The 20,106-nt window shown below is 38.5% G+C and overlaps 1 protein-coding gene across 1 annotated transcript in view; it reads left to right on the plus strand.

The window, feature by feature from the left end:
- NCALD (neurocalcin delta) overlaps window positions 1-20,106 on the plus strand; it is a 477,985-nt gene that overhangs the window by 264,937 nt on the left and 192,942 nt on the right. The window contains exon 3 of the mRNA XM_052651509.1: window positions 13,584-13,671. The gene's annotated coding sequence lies outside the window, so the exon portion shown is untranslated. The remainder of the gene's footprint in view (window positions 1-13,583; window positions 13,672-20,106) is intronic.

The raw sequence follows: 20,106 nt of genomic DNA on the forward strand, positions 1-20,106 counted from the left end.
AAAAGACCATATCAAGTGAAATTCTAGTATTCTTTCTAATCAAGTGACCACAATGAAAGAGTTTGTAAAGAAAATATGAAGTCAATTGTTCAACAGAAGCTTGATTTAGGTTGGGAGTTGGCAGACAATGACCCAAATGCTGGCTGCCTATTTTTGTAGGTAAAGTTTTATTGGCATACAGACTGGCTCATTTGTTTTTGTGTCAACAATGCTGCCTTCTGACACAATAGCAAATTTAGTAGTTGCAGCAGAGACTGCAAAGGTGAAAATGTTTATTATCTGGCCCATAGAAGACCCCTGATTTAAATTATTAAAGTGCTCAAATGTTTTTGAATCAGCATGTGGGGTTGGCAGCAATTTAGAATATGTAGTTATTTGGAGATTTATGTAATAGAATTCAAGGATGTTTACAGAGAATATTATAACTTTCCATGTGTAAGAAAAGAGAGAAATGGGGAAGAATTCAGTTTAAAAAGTAAATCAAGAGAAGCTCCTGAGAGCAAGAGTGGGTGGGGTCTATGTCAGTCTCTGCCCCAGAGTCTTATCAAAATCCAGCTGTGACTTGACATCAAAGGATATGAGATGCTTATGAGAGCTTGACATCACCCATTTATTTAAAGTAAGCCAGCAATGGGTTTGTGGAAAAGTACATCCACTCGCATTATCATATAAGTGATTTGTAGATTTAATTACTTCATCCTGTTGATGTGTATAATTTAGAACTGACTTCACAATTCAATGCAGGAGACCCGGGTTCAATCCCTGGGTCAGGAAGATTCCCTGGAGAAGGGAATGGCTATCCACTCCGGTATTCTTGCCTGGAGAATTCCATGGACTGAGGAGCCTGGCGGACTACAGTCCATGGTGTCGCAAAGAGTCAAACACTACAGAGCGACTAAAACCTCACAGATTCAACAAGCATTTAGTGAGCATATATTTATGCAGAAACTGCAAGAGTTGCCCTCAAAGTAGTCTACTAAGTGTAAGCAAACTGATAGGAAGGCCCCAACAATGTGTTCTGATATGCCTTGAGCTTAGAGTGCATAGAGGCGACCACAGGAGGTAAGAGGAGAAAAGTCAACTCATAGATGTCCCTAAATGCTGGCTAGGGAACTTGAACTTTAACCAGGAACCAGCAGAGAGCTTCCTTGACCAATAAAGCGGCATATCCATATTGGCACTTTAATTAGGATGTTAACTAAGTGACAGTTTGTGGAGGGATGAAAGGTGGGTGAGAATAGAATTAGGGGGACTAATCAGAAAGTGATTTCAATAACCTGGATAGCCTGGGTGATTTGTAGTCATACTGAAATGACTACAAGTTAGCAGTATCCATGGAAACGGGAAAAAAGATCTAAGAAAGCTGGTGAGGATAAAATTGACTAAGATTCATCCAGATGACTAGGAAGGCTACTAGATTTAAGGCTGAGGTGATTCAAAGGCTGGAGAAGATATTACTAGAGTTAGAGAAGCCAGATGGAGAAGTAGATTTGAGGTCTAAAATAATAAGTTCAGTGTTATGTATAATGAACTGAAAATGCTATAGAATATCAAAGGCAAAACAGAGAAACATATCAGATGTAGAGAGAAAGAGAGGAAGCAGGGGAGGGGGTTGGTGCTAGAGATGAAGGTTTAGAAATGATCTGAGATAAGACAATCATGAGGACAAGGACATAGAAAGCGGGAGGAAATTTGTGATGAGCATTAAAGAAATAAATACTGTGGAGTTGTCTGTAAAATACAGGATGCTTGGTTAAAGGAATAATGTTTTGGTATAAGACTATCCCATGAAATATTTAGGACATATTTATTCACTGCTGATCTGAAATTCATATTTAACTGGGCAATCTATATTTTTATTTATTAAATCTGGAAACCCTAGACTATGGGAATTGCCGTGTTTATGGATGGTCAGAAGAGGAGATAGTGGAAGAGCTTAGGAATGGACAGATGGGTCCTAGGAAAGCTAGGATGCTGTACCATCATGGCATCAGAGCACAGAGTGGGATTCATGATAAATAAGCAGAAAGATCAAGGTCATTGCATTTGGCAACCTGGAAGTCATTAGGCATTTTGAAGAAGGCAGATGAAGGTCTGATTTTGTGGGTTAAGCAGTAAATAAAGGAATGGATTTGGAAATAATCAGTGTAGACCCTTCTTTTAGGAAGCATGATAAAGAAGAGGAGGAGAGAAATGGGTTGGTAAAGGGTAACAAACTAGAAGACAGATTTATCGGATTAGAGAGGTTGAAGCTTTTTCAGCTTCAGAGAAGGAAATGAAGGAAGTAGCATCTTGAAGATATAAGAGGAGTGAAGGGGATAAGGATGGATCAAGCTGTGGATGATGCTGGGAGGTGGGGAGAGAATGTGGACATAAATAGAGAGATCAGCCTTTGCATGGAGGAGGCTCCTTCTCCATCCAAGTCATGACGGAAGGAGGGGTTGTTGGATAAACGGGTGGAAACTTTGAGAGCAGGGAAGAGAAACAAACACTTTTTATTTCTTGTTTTTTCTGTCCAACTGTGCTATTGAGAGTGTGTGGTATGAAGGAGGGGTTAGGGGAGCAGTGGGGAAAAACTCAGGCTTGAGATACTCCCTGTTTTGCTGGTTGCACAGGACAAATATGATGCAGAGCTCAACACTGCATGTAATTCATCTAAGTGGGAACCATTGATTTCCCTCACATTGTATTTTCCTCCAGCTCTAGTGATCCATATTGATTCATAACATAATTGAATTTCTCACTAGGGAAGGGAAAAATGACAGAAACAGAACTGAACAGACTTGCTCTCCTCCATTTTGTTAAATCATGAGATCTTAGCCATGGAATGAATGATCAGGGTCATTCATCCACAGCACAATCTTAGAAGTGACATTGGCTGCCAGTCCTAGGCAGCATTTCTGGGGACACGTAAAATTCCTAGTCTGTGATTTTCTGTCTCCACCATGCATATTGTGTCATGTGGAGTTAATGACTTTGCCATGTCACACCTAGCATACCGGGGACTTGCTGATATGTAGGCAACTCACTCTGATTCCAATCACCCTCTAGTCTCCAGGAGCCAAAGTCAAAAGATGGCCCGGATAGTCTGCAGTTGGGAGAGGGTGAGGCCAAGGAGCGAAGCAGCCTGCAATCTCTTAGCTGCTTTTCCTCTCTGCTGGCAAGAGCAGGGATGCCTGTTTGCAGCACAGGGAGGGAGCCATTTGCAGAGCTGCAGAAGCCCGAGAAAGCTGAGAGAGAGAAGGAGCTATTTTGGGGAGAGGGTTGGGTAGTACTGTCTGCCTGAGGAAGCTCCTAGTGCCTCCTCCTCCAGAGCATTAACATCCCCAGCCCCCTTCTCCACAGTGCTGTGTCTCCCCCTCCTCCTCGCCCCCAACACAAAGGCACAAATGAAATTCCTAAAAGTAGACTACTTCTGCCTAGTTATTTTTAGTGTTTGCTGTTAGTATTTATCAAGCTTTTCAGTGTTAATTTGTCCTCCCACCATTTCTCTTCCTGCCTCTAGTTGTGGGGCTTGGGATGGAAGGAGCATGTATCAAGAGCAGCTGGTGATCTCACAGAACTAAATCCTAGAGAGAGGAGACTATGGGGTTTTAAAATCAGCCTCCTTCACCCCCAACTTGAAGAGAAGAAAGAAAGATTGGGATTCCATTAGCTTTGGAGAGCAACATAAGTACTGATTAAAGTAAACCCATTGAAATGTGTAGGTGGTGCTTAGCTAAGTCAAGAGCACCAGTCAAGGAGCTGGGTCAGGGAACCCACACATGCATGAAATGTCATAATGCAAGCAAAAGTGGATAAGAGACCAGGTAAACAAGCAGATGCCAGAGGAAAAGTATGCCAGAGGAGAGAAAGATATAAAAATCCATGCAGAGTGTAGGGTCTGAGGGAGCCGAAGGACTGAAGTGACATGAGGTGGGGTTGGACTGAAGATGTCAGAAGAAAACTTCATAGCACTGGTAAACACTGCTGAAATACTGCTTGTTCCTACCTCAACTGCCTGTCTTGTCTCCTGGAGGTAGTCATGCCCAGAACAGCTACATTGCTCTGGAGAGAAAACCACAGAGCATGTTCTAACAGAGGGCTATGCAAGACCCCTTACCTACTGATCAAAGTGTTCACTTCTTAGGAAGTGGAAGACAGCTGTTTCCTTCAGCAACTTCAAAAAAAAATTTTTTTTGGCTTGATTTTTTGTGTTTTTTTTTGAAATTTTATTATCATTTTCCAGTTACCTAGAAACCGAACAATGTAATAAATGAAGTAAAAAAAATTCAATTCATGGGCTCAACAGTAGACTGGAGGGGACAGAGGAAAGAATCAGTGAATTTACAGATAAAATGTTTGAAATTACCACCTCCCCCACCAAACAGAAAATTGTTTAGCAAATGTACCATCAGCATCCTGGAAGGAGAGAAGGAGAACAAGGTTAAAAAGGTAGTTTTTTAGGCTGAAAATTTGCCAAATTTGGAAGAAAACACAGACCTGTAGTGTCAAGAAGTTGAGTGAAATCCCACTAAGATTAACCCAAAGAAATCAACACTAAGATATTATAGCCAAACTTCTGAAAAATAAAGTCAAGGAAAAGATCTTGAAAATAGCGAGAGAGAATTGGAATCTTATCTGTGGGGGGAAAACAATCAGAGTGACAGTGGATTTGTCATTAGAAATCATGAAGGCCAGAAGGAAGTGGCAGAATAGTTTTCAAATGCTGAAAGAGAACTGTCAATCCAGAATTCTATATCCAGTAAAAATATCCTTCAGAAATGAAGAGGAAATTAAAACAGTGTTAGTTGAAGAAAAGTATAGAAATTTGTCACCAACAGGCTTATCTTTAAAAAATAGCTAAAGAAAATTCTCCAAACAAAGAGGAAATGATAAAAGAAGGTCTCTTGGAATAATAAGAAGGAAGAAAAAATAATATAAAGTATTAAAATAGTAGTAAGTATTATAAACTTTCCTTAAGTTTTTAAAATTAGGTTCGATGATTGAAGCAAAATTTATAACACTGACTGATATGATTTTCAATGCAAGGAGATTTTTAAAAAATTAATTTAGAAAGAGGGAGAGTAAAGGGATGTAAAGGGAGGTAAGGGGTTTACTTTGACTGATATAACATCAACAACAATGCATTGTTCAGTTATGTATATTTAATGTAATATGGAGAGCAATTTGTGTGTGTGTGAATTTTATTTAAAATGCATTTGTTAGACTGGAGTGAAAATGGAACTGGGAAAGCAGTAGAAAGGGAAATGTGAAAAGGCTTTTTCCTCTTACTTTTATGCTGGTATCTTAATTTCCTTGTTATATACCCATTTATCTTTTCTTTTTTTTAAAAAATTTATTCTTAATTGGTGGATAATTGTTTTACAATGCTGTGTTGGCTTCTGCTGTACAGCATGAATCAGCCAGAAGTATACATATCTCCCTTCCCTCTTGAACCTCTCTCTCACCCCTCTAGGTTGTCACAGAGCACCAGGTTAAACTCCCTGTGTTATACAGCAAGTTGCCACTAGTTACCATGTGATAATGTATATGTTTCCATGCTACTTTCTCAATTCGTCCCACCCTCTTCTTCCCCCACCGTGTCCCCAAATCTTTTGGAGAGCAGCTATTAAATAAGCTATACAGAGAGTTATAATGAAAGAAACACTGTGGATGGAACTCTGGAAAAAGTTCAAGTATCCACAATAATATTGGAAAATGAAAATAAAGAAAAAGAAAATAGAGAACATACAGAAAACAAATAATATAATGACATACTTTAGCTCAAGAATATCATTAAATATAGTCTAAATAAATGATTTATTAGATGGAGATTAACACAGTTGACTAAAAAAATGACTCAACTGTATGATATCTACAAGAAACTACCTTCAAATACAATAATATAGAGGGTGAAAGTAGAAAGATGGATATACCCTGCAAACATTAATCAAAAGAAAGAAGGAATGATTATACTAATATCAGATAAAGAAGATTTCAAAGCAAAGAAAATGACCAAGAACAGAGAGAGACATTACATAATGACAAAAGAGTCAAAAAAGACAGCAAAGATACACATTTGGCATGCAAATCCTAAATGTGTACCAAACAACAGAACAAAATATGTAAAACAAAATTGCAAAAGCTGCTAGAATAGACAGATCCACAATTAGAATTGGAAGCCTCAATATACCTCTCTCAGCAATTAATAGAACAAATAGAAAACTAGAAGTCATGGAGATGAACACCACACTACCAATCAACTAGGTCTAATTTACATTTGTAGAATCTAACCAACAACAGCAGAAAATATGTTCTTTTCAAGCCACAAAATACATGCCAAGATATACCACAAACCATAAAAATGAGCTTCAACAAATTTTTAAAAACTAAGATCATAAAGAGTGTATTATTCTCTAAATACAGTGGAATCAAAATGGAAATCAGTAACAGAGAGATGACAGGAAATTCTCTAAACATTTGGGAAAAAAACCCAACAAATTTCCAAGTGATCTGTGGGTCAAAGAGGAAGTCACAAAGAAATTTAAAAGCAAATACATTGAAGTGAATGAAAATACAATATATCAAAATTTGTGAGACTCAGCTAAAGCAGATCTGAAAGGAAATCTATAGCACTAAATATTTACTTTAAAAAGAGGGAAGTCTCAAATCAATACTATAAGCTACCATTTCTAGAAATGAATTTTTTTAAAGAAACTACAGGGAAAAAGAGAACAAAATGAACCTAAAACAAGCATAAAGAAGAACATAATAAAGATAAGACCAGAAATCAATGAAACTGAAAAGAGAAAAATAATAAGGAAAATATATCAAGCAAAAAACTGCTTATTTGAAAATGGTGACAAAACTGATCAATCTTTCGCAACACTATCAAAGAAAGAGAAGACACATTAACAGTATGCATGCTTGCATGCCCAGTCGTGTCCAACTGTTAGCAACCCCATTGCAGCCTGCGAGGCTCTGCTGTCCATGGAATTCTCCAGGCAAGAATACTGGAGTGGGTTGCCATATCCTCCTCCAAGGAATCTTCCCAACCCACGGATAGAATCCTTTGAGTCTCCGGTGTCTGCTGCATTGGCAGCCAGATTCTTTACCACTGTGCCATCTATAAAGCCCCAAATTACCAATATCTGGTATCAAAAAGGAGATATCACCATAGACCTCCTGACATCAAAAGAATAGTAAAAGAATATTTCAGACAAATAAGTCTACACATACAAGTTTCACAACTTAGGTAAAACAGACCAACTTCCTGAAAAGCACAATCACAAGTTGTTAAGAAGATAGATAATTTAAATGGCCTTACAACTAAGGAAATTGAATTAGTTTAGAAACGTGCCAAACAGAAAGCTCCAGAAGATTTCACTGGAAAAGTCTACCAAATATTTAAAGAAGTTCAGTTCAGTTCAGTTCAGTCTCTCAGTCGTGTCCAACTCTTTGCAACCCCATGAACCGCAGCAAGCAAGGGCTCCCTGTCCATCACCAACTCCTGGAGTCCACCCAAACCCATGTCCATTGAGTTAGTGTTGCCATCCAACTGTCTCATCCTCTGTCGTCCCCTTCTCCTCCTGCCCTCAAAATTTCCCAGCATCAGGGTCTTTTCCAATGAATTAGCTCTTCGCATTAGGAGGCCAAAGTATTGGAGTTTCAGCTTCAATATCAGTCCTTCCAACGAACACTCAGGACTGATCTCCCCCAGGATGGACTGGTTGGATCTCCTTGCAGTCCAAGGGACTCTCAAGAGTCTTCTCCAACACCACAGTTCAAAAGCATCAATTATTCAGCACTCAGCTTTCTTTATAGTCCAACTCTCACATCCATACATGACCACTGGAAAAACCATAGCCTTGACTAGATGGACCTTGTTGGCAAAGTAATGTCTCTGCTTTTTAATATGCTGTCTAGGTTGGTCATAACGTTCCTTCCAAGGAGTAAGAGTCTTTTAATTTCATGGCTGCAATCACCATCTGTGGTGATTTTGGAGCCCAGAAAAATAAAGTCAGCCACTGTTTCCACTGTTTCCTCATCTATTTGCCGTGAAGTGATGGGACCGGATGCCATGATCTTAGTTTTCTGAATGTTGAGTTTTAAGCCAACTTTCTCACTCTCCTCTTTCACTTTCACCAAGAGGCTTTTTAGTTCCTCTTCACTTTCTGCCATAAGGGTGGTGTCCTCTGCATATCTGAGGTTATTGATATTTCTCCTGGCAATCTTGATTCCAGCTTGTGTTTCTTCCAGTCCAGCATTTCTCATTATGTACTCTGCATAGAAGTTAAACAAGCAGGGTGACAATATACAGCCTTGACATACTCCTTTTCCTATTTGGAACCAGTCTGTTGTTCCATGTCCAGTTCTAACTGTTGCTTCCTAACCTGCATACAGATTTCTCAGGAGGCAGGTCAGGGGGTCTGGTATTCCCATCTCTTTCAGAATTTTCCACAGTTTATTGTGATCCACACAGTCAAAGGCTTTGGCATAGTCAATAAAGCAGAAATAGATGTTTTTCTGGAATTCTCTTGCTTTTTCGATGACCCAGAGGATGTTGGCAATTTGATCTCTGGTTCCTCTGGCCTTTTCTAAAACCAACTTGAACATCTGGAAGTTCATGGTTCACAAACATTAATTCTATAAATCTCTTCCAGTAAATGTCAGAGAAGGGAACACTTCTCAATTCATTATAAGAAGCAATTCTAATAACTAAACTTGAAAAAGACAGTACAACAAGACAAGTAGAGACTAATGACTCATGAGGATGGATGCAAAATCCCTCAACAAAATATTGGCAAATAGCATTCAGCAGTATATAAAAGTAATCCTGTATTTTGTTCAAGTGATGTTTATTCTAGCAATGCAAAGATCACTCAGTATGAAAAGCAGTCAGTGTAATCTACCATATAAACAGTCTAAAGAAAAAGTATCAAAATTACACTAATTGAAGCAGAAAAATCATTTGACAATATTCAGCACCCATTCATGATAAAATAAAAGCTTTCAGAAAAATTGGAATAGAAGGAAACTTTCTAAAATTGATTTTTTAAAAAATCTATGAAACACTTGCAGCTAATAGCATACTTAACAGTGGAAGACTAAATCCTTTCCTCGAAGATTAAGAGCAAGGTAAGAATGCCCTCTTTCACAACTCCTATTCAACATAGTACTAGAAGTTCTAAATAATGCAATAAAGTAAGAAGAGAAAATAAAAGTCTGATCAGAAAGGAAGAAAGAAAACCATTCATTCACCATTCATATTATTCTCTTCTGGGATGGTATGTCAGATCTGTTGATCATTTTCCTATTGTATTGGCTTTTTCTTACTGATTTGTAACATGTCTTTATATAATCTGAATACTGGTCTTTTGTTGATTTCATATGTTACAGACTTGTCTCATTTATTGGCATGTCTTCTGCTTTCTTTATTGTACCTTTAGAAAAACAAAATCTTGATAGTAGAGCAGGCAAATTTATCAGTCTATCCTTTGGTGATTAGCTCTTTTGTGCCTTAAGAACTCTTTCCCCTTTGGGAGGTCAGAAGGATGTTCTCCTATATTTTCTTCTACAAAAGTTTTAACATTTTGCTTTTCACAGCTAAATCCTTAATCCCTCTGGAATTGATCTTTAGGTGTGGCTCCTCCTTGACTTTCTGCTCGGTAAATGACTCCAACCTTCGTGAGAGCTCTGTTATCTTTTAGTTCCAGCTTCCTAGCCATGCTGGTTCTGATTCTCTGTCTCTAAAAACTGTGGGCTTTTTTTTTTTCTTTTTCTTTTGGCAAGCCTTGTAATTTTTTCTTGATAGCCAGACATGTTGTAGTGAGTAAAAGAAACTGCTGTAAATAGATTCTCAGTAATGTGGTCATGAGTTTTCAGGGAAAAGAAATATTCTATGTATCCTGTGATCAGGTCTCACTCAGTATTTTGGTGAGCCTGTGCCTCTAGGCTGCGATCTTCATGAGTGTTTCTCAGCTCTTTCTCCTCACGTAGGTGGTACAGGATGGCTAGAGTGGGTTGCAGTCGAGTAGTCCTTTCTCCCATAGTGGATGCCTGGAGGAGTCTGAAGCTGAGTATTGCCCTTCTCCCATAGTGGATACCTGGAGGAGTCTGAGCTGAGTATTGCTCTTCTCTGCGGGGGGCGCTCCACAGAAAGAGAGAGGCAGTGGAACTTCCCTCAGCAAAGCCGAGGGGTCCTGAGGAGAGGTGAGCCTGCTGTCGGCCAACCCAGCCCCTCGTCGAGGGAGAGACAATCAGACGTGACAGGGGTTCCATCTGAGCAGTTCCGCTTTATTGCCACAAACTCTTGGTTTATATAGGCAAGCAGGGGGTTTTGCGAGGGACTTTCCATAGTTGCACCAATCACGTTAAAGGTCAAATCGTAATATGCCATAGTTGCACCAATCACGTTAAAGGTCAGATTGTAATATGCCATAGTTGCACCAATCTCGTTGAAGGTCAAATCGTCAAATGCCTTCATTATAACAGGAGTCTATGGTGATCACACAGTGTCCATGTGCATGGAAATCAAGAAAGCCAATCAAAAACTTTAACATAGACCACGCCCCTATCTCTTCTGCCAGGCGCCATCTTAGTTTCTGACCGCAAAACTAACCCATCTTTTTTAAGGTTTCCCACTTAGGGCCCTACACTTCTCCAGGTCAGTTGGGTTCTGAGGATGCACTTGCAGGTCAGTCTCTGGTAACTAGTTTCCCCTGAGGGCAAGAACAGAGTGCTCCGGCATATTTCAAAATGCTCTTTTACCCACTCTGTTCCAGAAACCTGAACTGACTTTCCTTTGGTATTTACTGTGGGAATCTGGTAGAGCTTCTTGAAGTAAATCTCACAGTAGTGTAAGGACTGCCCTCCATCATGACTGTGTCCCCCTGCAGTGTTGAACTCTCAGAGTTGTCCTCACAGAGACCCCAGCTATTAGTCAACCACAGTTCAGGTTTTCTTGCCCTGGTACAGGGCTTCATGCGGTGGTTTCTGCTGGCAAGTCTCTGAGACTCCTGTATTCCCCTGCTGGTCTCTCCAATCTTGGGTGCAGCGGTTTGTGAATCCAAGAAGAGTTGTTGATTTCTATTTGTTGTTAAGAGAGAGTGGTGACTTCCAAGCTCCTTATACATGGAGCCAGACACCAGAAGTCTTCTGTTGTTTTTTAATAACTAAGTCAGTGAGAAAGTCTAGGGAGAAAACTCATCCCTGGCTAAATCTGGGGAGATGGTCAATTCTCCCTTAGGTAGTCTTGAAAGAAATTTTGGTCAAATGACCCTAGGTTTGTTTTTCTGCGGCTAAGGCATTCTTGTCTTAGAAATTTTGCAAGTGCTTGAGTGTTACATGTTAGAAAGTTAAAGAAACCAAAACCAGAAGAGTGGTGAGAGAATCCCCTCTTGGCATCATAGCTATGACTCAGATCATTTAAACAAGCTCTTTGTTAAAAAGAAAGCATAAATTTAAAATGCCTGTTTGTATGGTATTCAGAGTATGGATTCTGCTTATGGAGAGGCAACACAGAGAGTCGAGAAACCTGGGGTTAAGCCTTGATCTGTCATAACCAGATTGTTAAGCTTCTTTGTATAGGTGTATGTTTAGCTGCACGGGACAAGATCCCTTCTATGGTGGCTTAACAGTATAGAGGTTTTTCTCATCTAATAGCCCAGGAGGAGGCAGACAAGGCCCGGTATAGTGGCTTCTCCTTCAATTTGGTCGTCCCAGCATGTGGTACACTTGCCACTCCGTGATTGCAAGATATGGCTCCACCTCTGGCATTTTATTGGTGTTTCAGGCATTGGAAGGGGAAGGGCAGAAAGCAAACACCAGAGCCCTTTAATAGAGCTGTTCCAGAAGCTCTACCTAGTACTTTCAGCTTACATGTCCAGGGCCCAAAGTGTTTCACCTGCCCATCCTTAGCTATGGTTTAAACAGGGCAAATTGCTGCCCTGAGTAAAATCAAGGTCCAGTTAGAACAAAGAGTAGACTGAGTGTTGGAGAGTTAAGCGCAATATCTACCCAGCTCTCTAAGCTCCCGCCAGGGTTATCTATCTACCTAGCAGGGTTGTTTGAATAACAAGGTGGAAGATCGTGTGCAAGCACACTTTATACACTATTTATGTGTTTCATAAACAAAGTGGAGAAATTCTGAAACTATTTTCTTAGGAGACATAAAAACATAATGTTAATAGAAAATCTTACTAGATGCAAAGATTTGGGTAATCAATATGTCTTGAACCTCAGCTCATTCTCTTTCAGACATCTTTAGATAACCCAAGATCCAGTATTTTCATAGATACACATCCTCAAATACCAATCTTCGGATTATTGCCAAACATTGTCATGGCGGACATTTGTTGATTTCCTCCAATATTCCTTTCCCCCTTGCCCCTTCCTCTTAGTAACCTGAATGCCCTTCCATGTGATTTTTCTTTAGAAATTCCTACCCTTATGTCTGGGTTTCCCATGTGGAACCAGTGGTACAGAACCTGCCTGCTAATGCAGGAGACTCAAGAGACTCAGGGGAAGATTCCCTGGAGTAGGATGGCTACCCATTCCAGTATGCTTGCTTGAAAAATTCCATGGACAGAAGAGTCTGGCGGGGCTACAGTCCATGGGGTCAAAAAGAGTCAGACATGACTGAGTGACTGAGAGAGAGAGAGAGAGAGAGATAGGCTGTAACCTCTCACAAGGATAAGGCTTGATTAAAGCCATTCAGCAAAGTACAGTGACTGATTCAGTGATGGGCAGTCAGAATGACTTCAGAGCTTGAGACTGGCAGCACGCTAACACTGCCCTCTTGGAAGATGGATGTGTGATCTTGAACCACTGAAGTTATTTGTCTGCACCAAGAGGAAAGGCAGCGAGAAGGTGAAGTCACTCTACAGAAAATACCATGCTAAGAGACTTGCAGAGAATCAAGAGATATACATAGTGAAACTCTTTTCCTAAAACCAGCCCTATATCCAGGTTTCTCTTCCCAACTCAATAAACCAAAATATTTTCTTGTTTTGTTATTTATTTGTTGAAGGGATTTTGAGCTGGGTTTTCTGTTACGTATAGACAAAAGATTCCTAAATGATAGTTTCCACATATATTCCAGGAAAATTATATATATTACTTTAATATGCTGCTTATTGTTTTAAATAATCTATATTTAAATAATATATTGCTTAATGTATTAGATATTTGTACTTATATATAAACATATATGTGTTGATATGTATATATTTATAAATATTATATATATATTGAAATTTATAGTCCTTCCAGGATTAAGATCATAAGGCCTGAATATTACTAAAATGCTTGTAATAAATTGGCTGCATGGCACCTGTCTAAAAGATTTTAAACTCTGCAATAGAAGGATTTGAGTATTGCTCTTTTAGGGACATATCATGTCTGTGGTACAAGACTCTCCACTGAGTACTTTGAGAAAAGACCAATTAGGCTGAGGTCTGTCAGTGTTCTTGTAGGTGTGTTTCCTGTTTCCTGTTTGCAAAGGCAACTACAGAAGAAGTAAAAGTAACAGCCTTACACAAACGGCTTACTGAGCTGTCAAGTATTCAAGTAAATTATTCATTAATTATGAGTGATCTCAGTTGCAGGGCCAGAGAACTGCCGGCGAGCAAATCTGTCCTTACAGCTTTGGAAGGCTCTGAGACCCGGGACGCTGCGTGACTGCATATTGTGAGTTACTCTTTTAACCTTTCAAATGCCTGGGTTTTGAACTGTGTAAATCATGATTCAGAATGCAAAGATGTTGCATCCTGGTTAAGTTGTTGTGTGTTAAATGTTTTTGGTATTTGGTAAATAGAAAATGCTAGCTTATATCTGCCATTAAAGCTTTGTCATGAAGATGTGTTTCCATTTTTAACTCTAGATAAATTTCTGTTACCGAAAACTATTTTACCATTTTACTTTTAAAAAAATTCTTTTCTGTAGTGACTCTGATTAAATAGAAATTTACTTAATTAAAAAAAAAACAAACAAGTAGGAGAAGGGATAATGAAATAAAAAACCTGACTTGCTTCCTGGAGAAAAGGACAATATGTGCCCCTCCTTACTTTCCATATCTATCATTTAGTATGAAAGATTGAAGAGGGTATTGCACAGCAAATAGATGGAATATTTTTTAATTCAGAAAAGATTCTTTTGAAATCCTATTATGGTATAATGAGGGCAGCAGCACCTGCAATCATGAGTTTCCTGTTAAGATAGGAACACTATTACTTTCCTATTTAGTTGGTGTGGGTCTCAAAAGCCATCTCATTGACTGTTTAGGAAATTGGCTTTTCAGGAAGGGAAATCTATTGATTTACGAATTTCTTGGACAATTTTCAAAATATGTTAATTGCTCCAGATGTGAGCCAGCCAAGGTTTGTAGACAAGGTAATTTGGCTTAAGCCCTGGTAATACTTTTTGTGACTATTTGCGAAGAAGGCATGAATACTTACTTGACCAAATAGTTCTGTATGAAAAACAAATGGTAAATACATTAAAGTGAACATGGGCCAGAACAGAACCTTAGTTTGTATTTTGCTGATATTTCAGGGAAGGAGATAAGTCAATATAAATGAAACTTATATGTATTTAGCTCTTTTTCATCCCATTTCCTTCATCCTCCATTAACTCTCTATAGTTTAATTAATAGATGAGTAACATAGCTCATCTGGATATAATGAGAAAGTGAAAGTGAAAAGCCTTTCACTTCCAATTGTATTCCAAATTGAATAAAGCCAGTTCTTTTAATGAAAGCTATAGGACAGTAATAAAATATTTGAAGTCAAGCTAGTCAATATCTATTGTTTTTTTTTTTCTCATAACATTGATAACTAAGCCTCAATGTCAACACATTTCTCCTGAAGGCCAGGAAAGAATTATGCATTTAAGTTGGCAGTAATCAGGCTGCTTGAGATACTCTGAAGTACTTATGGATCACAACCCTAAACATGGTAGTAGCCATTGCATTAATTCCTTGGATCATTGTGATATCAAGCTAAAGAATAATAGAGAAATGTGTATTTTTGCCCCTAAAGTCTGTGAAGCATGTGTATGATCCAACATAAGGACCGTTCCTCTTAATGTGATGGTGTGGAGAATCAGTATGTCTGCTATTGGCCCTCCTCAAGCATCCAAGTCTGTCTCTCTTTTAAAAATTTTTTATTTATTTACATGTTTATGGCTGCACTGGGTGTTGGGCGCAGTGCTGCGGCTTTCTCTAATTGCGGCAAGTAGGGATTACTCTTTGGTTGCAGTGCATGGGCTTCTCATTGCAGTGGCTTCTCTTGTTGTGGAGCACGATCTCTAGAGCACCGGCACAGCGGTTATGATACATGGGCTTAGTTGCCATGTGGCATGTGGAATCTTCCCAGGCCAGGGATAGAAATTGTGTCCCCTACATTGCAAGGAGGATTTTTTTTTTTAACAATTAATAAATAAATTAATTTTTTGGAGCCTAATTACTTTACAATATTGTGTTGGTTTTGCCATACATTGACATGAATCCACCATGGGTGTACATGTGTTCCCCATCCTGAACCCCCCTCCCACCTCCCTCTCTATCTCATCCCTCTGGGTAATCCCAGTGCACCAGTCCCGAGCACCCTGTATCATGCATCGAACCTGGACTGGCGATCCGTTTCACATATGATAATATGTATGTTTCAATGCCATTCTCCCAAACCATTCAACCCTTGCCCTCTCCCACAGAGTCCAAAAGACTGTTCTATACATCTGTGTCTCTTTTGCTGTCTCGCATACAGGGTTATCGTTACCATCTTTCTAAATTCCATATATATGCATTAGTATACTGTATTGGTGTTTTTCTTTCTGGCTTACTTCACTCTGTATAATAGGCTCCAGTTTCATCCACCTCATTAGAACTGATTCAAATGTATTGTTTTTAATGTGTGAGTAATAGTCCATTGTGTATATGTACCACAGCTTTCTTATCCGTTCATCTGCTGATGGACATCTAGGTTGTTTCCATGTCCCAGCTATTATAAACAATGCTGCAATGAACATTGGGGTACATGTGTCTCTTTCAGTTCTGGTTTCCTCGGTGTGTATGCCCAGCAGTGGGATTGCTGGGTCATATGGCAGTTCTATTTCCAGTTTTTTAAGGAATCTCCACACTGTTCTCCATAGTGGCTATACTAGTTTGCATTCCCACCAACAGCGTAAAAGTGTTCCTTTTTCTCCACACCCCCTCCAGCATTTATTGCTTGTAGACTTTTGGATAGCAGCCATTCTGACTGGCATGAAATGGTACCTCATTGTGGTCTTGATTTGCATTTCTCTGATAATGAGTGATGTTGAGCATCTTTTCATGTGTTTGTCAGCCATCTGTATGTCTTCTTCGGAGAAATGTCTGTTTTGTTCTTTGGCCTATTTTTTCATTGGGTCATTTATTTTTCTGGAATTGAGCTGCAGGAGTTGCTTGTATATTTTTGAGATTAGTTCGTTGTCAGTTGCTTAATTTGCTATTATTTTCTCCCATTCTGAAGGCTGTCTTTTCACCTTGCTTATAGTTTCCTTTGTTGTGCAAAAGCTTTTAATTTTAATTAGGTCCCATTTGTTTATTTTTGCTTTTATTTCCAATATTCTGGGAGGTGGGTCATAGAAGATCCTGCTGTGGTTTATGTCCAAGAGTGTTTTGCCTATGTTTTCTTCTAAGAGTTTTATAGTTTCTGGCCTTACGTTTAGATCTTTAATCCATTTTGAGTTTATTTTTGTGTAATGTGTTAGAAAGTGTTCTAGTTTCATTTTTTCACAAGTCATTGACCAGTTTTCCCAGCACCACTTGTTAAAGAGATTGTCTTTTTTCCATTGTATTTTCTTGTCTCCTTTGTCAAAGATAAGGTGACCATAGGTGTGTGGATTATCTCTGGGCTTTCTATTTTGTTCTGTTGATCTATATTTCTGTCTTTGTGCCAGTACCATACTGTCTTGATGACTGTGGCTTTGTAGTAGAGCCTGAAGTCAGGCAAGTTGATTCCTCCAGTTCCATTCTTCTTTCTCAAGATTGCTTTGGCTATTTGAGGTTTTTTGTATTTCCGTACAAATTGTGAAATTATCTGTTCTAGCTCTGTGAAAAATACCACTGGTAGCTTGATAGGGATTGCATTGAATCTACAGATTGCTTTGGGTAGTATACTCATTTTCACTATATTGATTCTTCTGATCCGTGAACACGGTATATTTCTCCATCTATTTGTGTCCTCTTTGATTTCTTTCACCAGTGTTTTATAGTTTTCTATATGTAGGTCTTTTGTTTCTTTGCTGCTGGTGCTAAGTCACTTCAGTCATGTCTGACTCTGTGTGACCCCATAGACAGCAGGCCACCAGGCTCCCCCATCCCTGGGATTCTCCAGGCAAGAACACTGGAGTGGGTTGCCATTTCCTTCTCTGTTTGTTTCTTTAGGTAGATATATTCCTAAGTATTTTATTCTTTTCGTTGCAATGGTAAATGGAATTGTTTCCTTAATTTCTCTTTCTGTTTGCTCATTATTAGTGTATAAGAATGCAAGGGATTTCTGTGTGTTGATTTTATATGCTGCAATTTTACTATATTCATTGATTAGCTCTAATAATTTTCTGGTGGAGTCTTTAGGATTTTCTATGTAGAGGATCATGTCATCTGCAAACAGGGAAAGTTTTACTTCTTCTTTTCCAACCTGGATTCCTTTTATTTCTTTTTCTGCTCTAATTGCTATGGCCAAAACTTCCAAAATTATGTTGAATAGTAATGGTGAGAGTGGGCACCCTTGTCTTGTTCCTAACTTTAGGGGAAATGCTTTCAGTTTTTCACCATTGAGGATAATGTTTGCTGTGGGTTTGTCATATATAGCTTTTGTTATGTTGAGGTATGTTTCTTCTATTCTTGCATTCTGGAGGGTTTTTATCATAAATGGATGTTAAGTTTTGTCAAAGGCTTTCTCTGCATCTATTGAGATAATCATATGGCTTTTATTTTTCAATTTGTTAATGTGGTGTATTACATTGATTGATTTGCAGATATTGAAGAATCCTTGCATCCCTGGGATAAAGCCCACTTGGTCATGATATATGATCTTTTTAATCTCTTGTTGGATTCTGTTTGCTAGAATTTTGTTAAAGATTTTTGCATCTATGTTCATCAGTGATATTGGCCTGTAGTTTTCTTTTTTTGTGTCATCTTTGTCAGGTTTTGGAATTAGGGTGATGGTGGCCTCATAGAATGAGTTTGGAAGTTTACCTTCCTCTGCATTTTCTGGAAGAGTTTGAGTAGGATAGGTGTTCGCTCTTCTCTAAATTTTTGGTAGAATTCAGCTGTAAAGCCATCTGGTCCTGGGCTTTTGTTTGCTGGAAGATTTCTGATTACAGTTTCAATTTCCGTGCTTGTGATGGGTCTGTTAAGATTTTCTATTTCTTCCTGGTTCAGTTTTGGAAAGTTGTACTTTTCTAAGAATTTGTCCATTTCTTCCAAGTTGTCCATTTTATTGGCATATAATTGCTGATAGTAGTCTCTTATGATCCTTTGTATTTCTGTGTTGTCTGTTGTGATCTCTCCATTTTCATTTCTAATTTTATTGATTTGATTTTTCTCCCTTTGTTTCTTGATGAGTCTGGCTAATGGTTTGTCAATTTTATTTATCCTTTCAAAGAACCAGCTTTTTGCTTTGTTGATTTTTGCTATGGTCTCTTTTGTTTCTTTTGCATTTATTTCTGCCCTAATTTTTAAGATTTCTTTCCTTCTACTAACCCTGGGGTTCTTCATTTCTTCCTTTTCTAGTTGCTTTAGGTGTTAAGTTAGGTTATTTATTTGACTTTTTTCTTGTTTCTTGAGGTAGGCCTGTATTGCTATGAACCTTCCCCTTAGCACTGCTTTTACAGTGTCCCATAGGTTTTGGGTTGTTGTGTTTTCATTTTCATTTGTTTCTATGCATATTTTGATTTCTTTTTTGATTTCTTCTGTGATTTGTTGGTTATTCAGCAGCATGTTGTTCAGCCTCCATATGTTGGAATTTTTAATAGTTTTTCTCCTGTAATTGACATCTAATCTTACTGCATGTGGTCAGAAAAGATGCTTGGAATGATTTCAATTTTTTTGAATTTACCAAGGCTAGATTTATGGCCCAGGATGTGATCTATCCTGGAGAAGGTTCCGTGTGCGCTTGAGAAAAAGGTGAAATTCATTGTTTTGGGGGTGAAATGTCCTCTAGATATCAATTAGGTCTAACTGGTCTATTGTGTCATTTAAAGTTTGTCTTTCCTTGTTAGTTTTCCGTTTAGTTGATCTATCCATAGGTGTGAGTGGGTTATTAAAGTCTCCCATTATTATTGTGTTATTGTTAATTTCCCCTTTCATACTTGTTAGCATTTGTCTTACATATTGCGGTGCTCCTATATTGGGTGCATATATATTTATAATTGTTATATCTTCTTCTTGGATTGATCCTTTGATCATTACATAGTGGCCTTCTTTATCTCTTTTCACAGCCTTTGTTTTAAAGTCTATTTTATCTGATATGAGTATTGCTACTCCTGCTTTCTTTTAGTCTCTATTTATGTGGAATATCTTTTTCCAGCCCTTCACTTTCAGTCTGTATGTGTCCCTAGTTTCGAGGTGGGTCTCATGAAGACAACATATATAAGGGTCTTGTTTACGTATCCATTCAGCCAGTCTTTTTCTTTTGGTTGGGGCATTCAACCCATTTACATTTGAGGTAATTATTGATAAGTATGATCCCATTGCCATTTACTTTATTGTTTTGGGTTCGAGTTTATACACCCTTTTTATGTTTCCTGTCTAGAGAAGATCCTTTAGCATATGTTGGAGAGCTGGTTTGCTGGTGCTGAATTCTCTCAGCTTTTGCTTGTCTGTAAAGCTTTTGATTTCTCCTTCATATTTGAATGAGATCCTTGCTGGGTACAGTAATCTGGGCTGTAGGTTATTTTCTTTCATCACTTTAAGTATGTCCTGCCATTCCCTCCTGGCCTGAAGAGTTCCTATTGAAAGATCTGCTGTTACCCTTATGGGAATCCCCTTGTGTGTTATTTTTTGTTTTTCCCTTGCTGCTTTTAATATTTGTTCTTCGTGTTTGATTTTTGTTAATTTGATTAATATGTGTCTTGGGGTGT

This window comes from Budorcas taxicolor, chromosome 14 (genome assembly GCF_023091745.1).
Source record: "Budorcas taxicolor isolate Tak-1 chromosome 14, Takin1.1, whole genome shotgun sequence".
NCBI lineage: Eukaryota > Metazoa > Chordata > Mammalia > Artiodactyla > Bovidae > Budorcas > Budorcas taxicolor.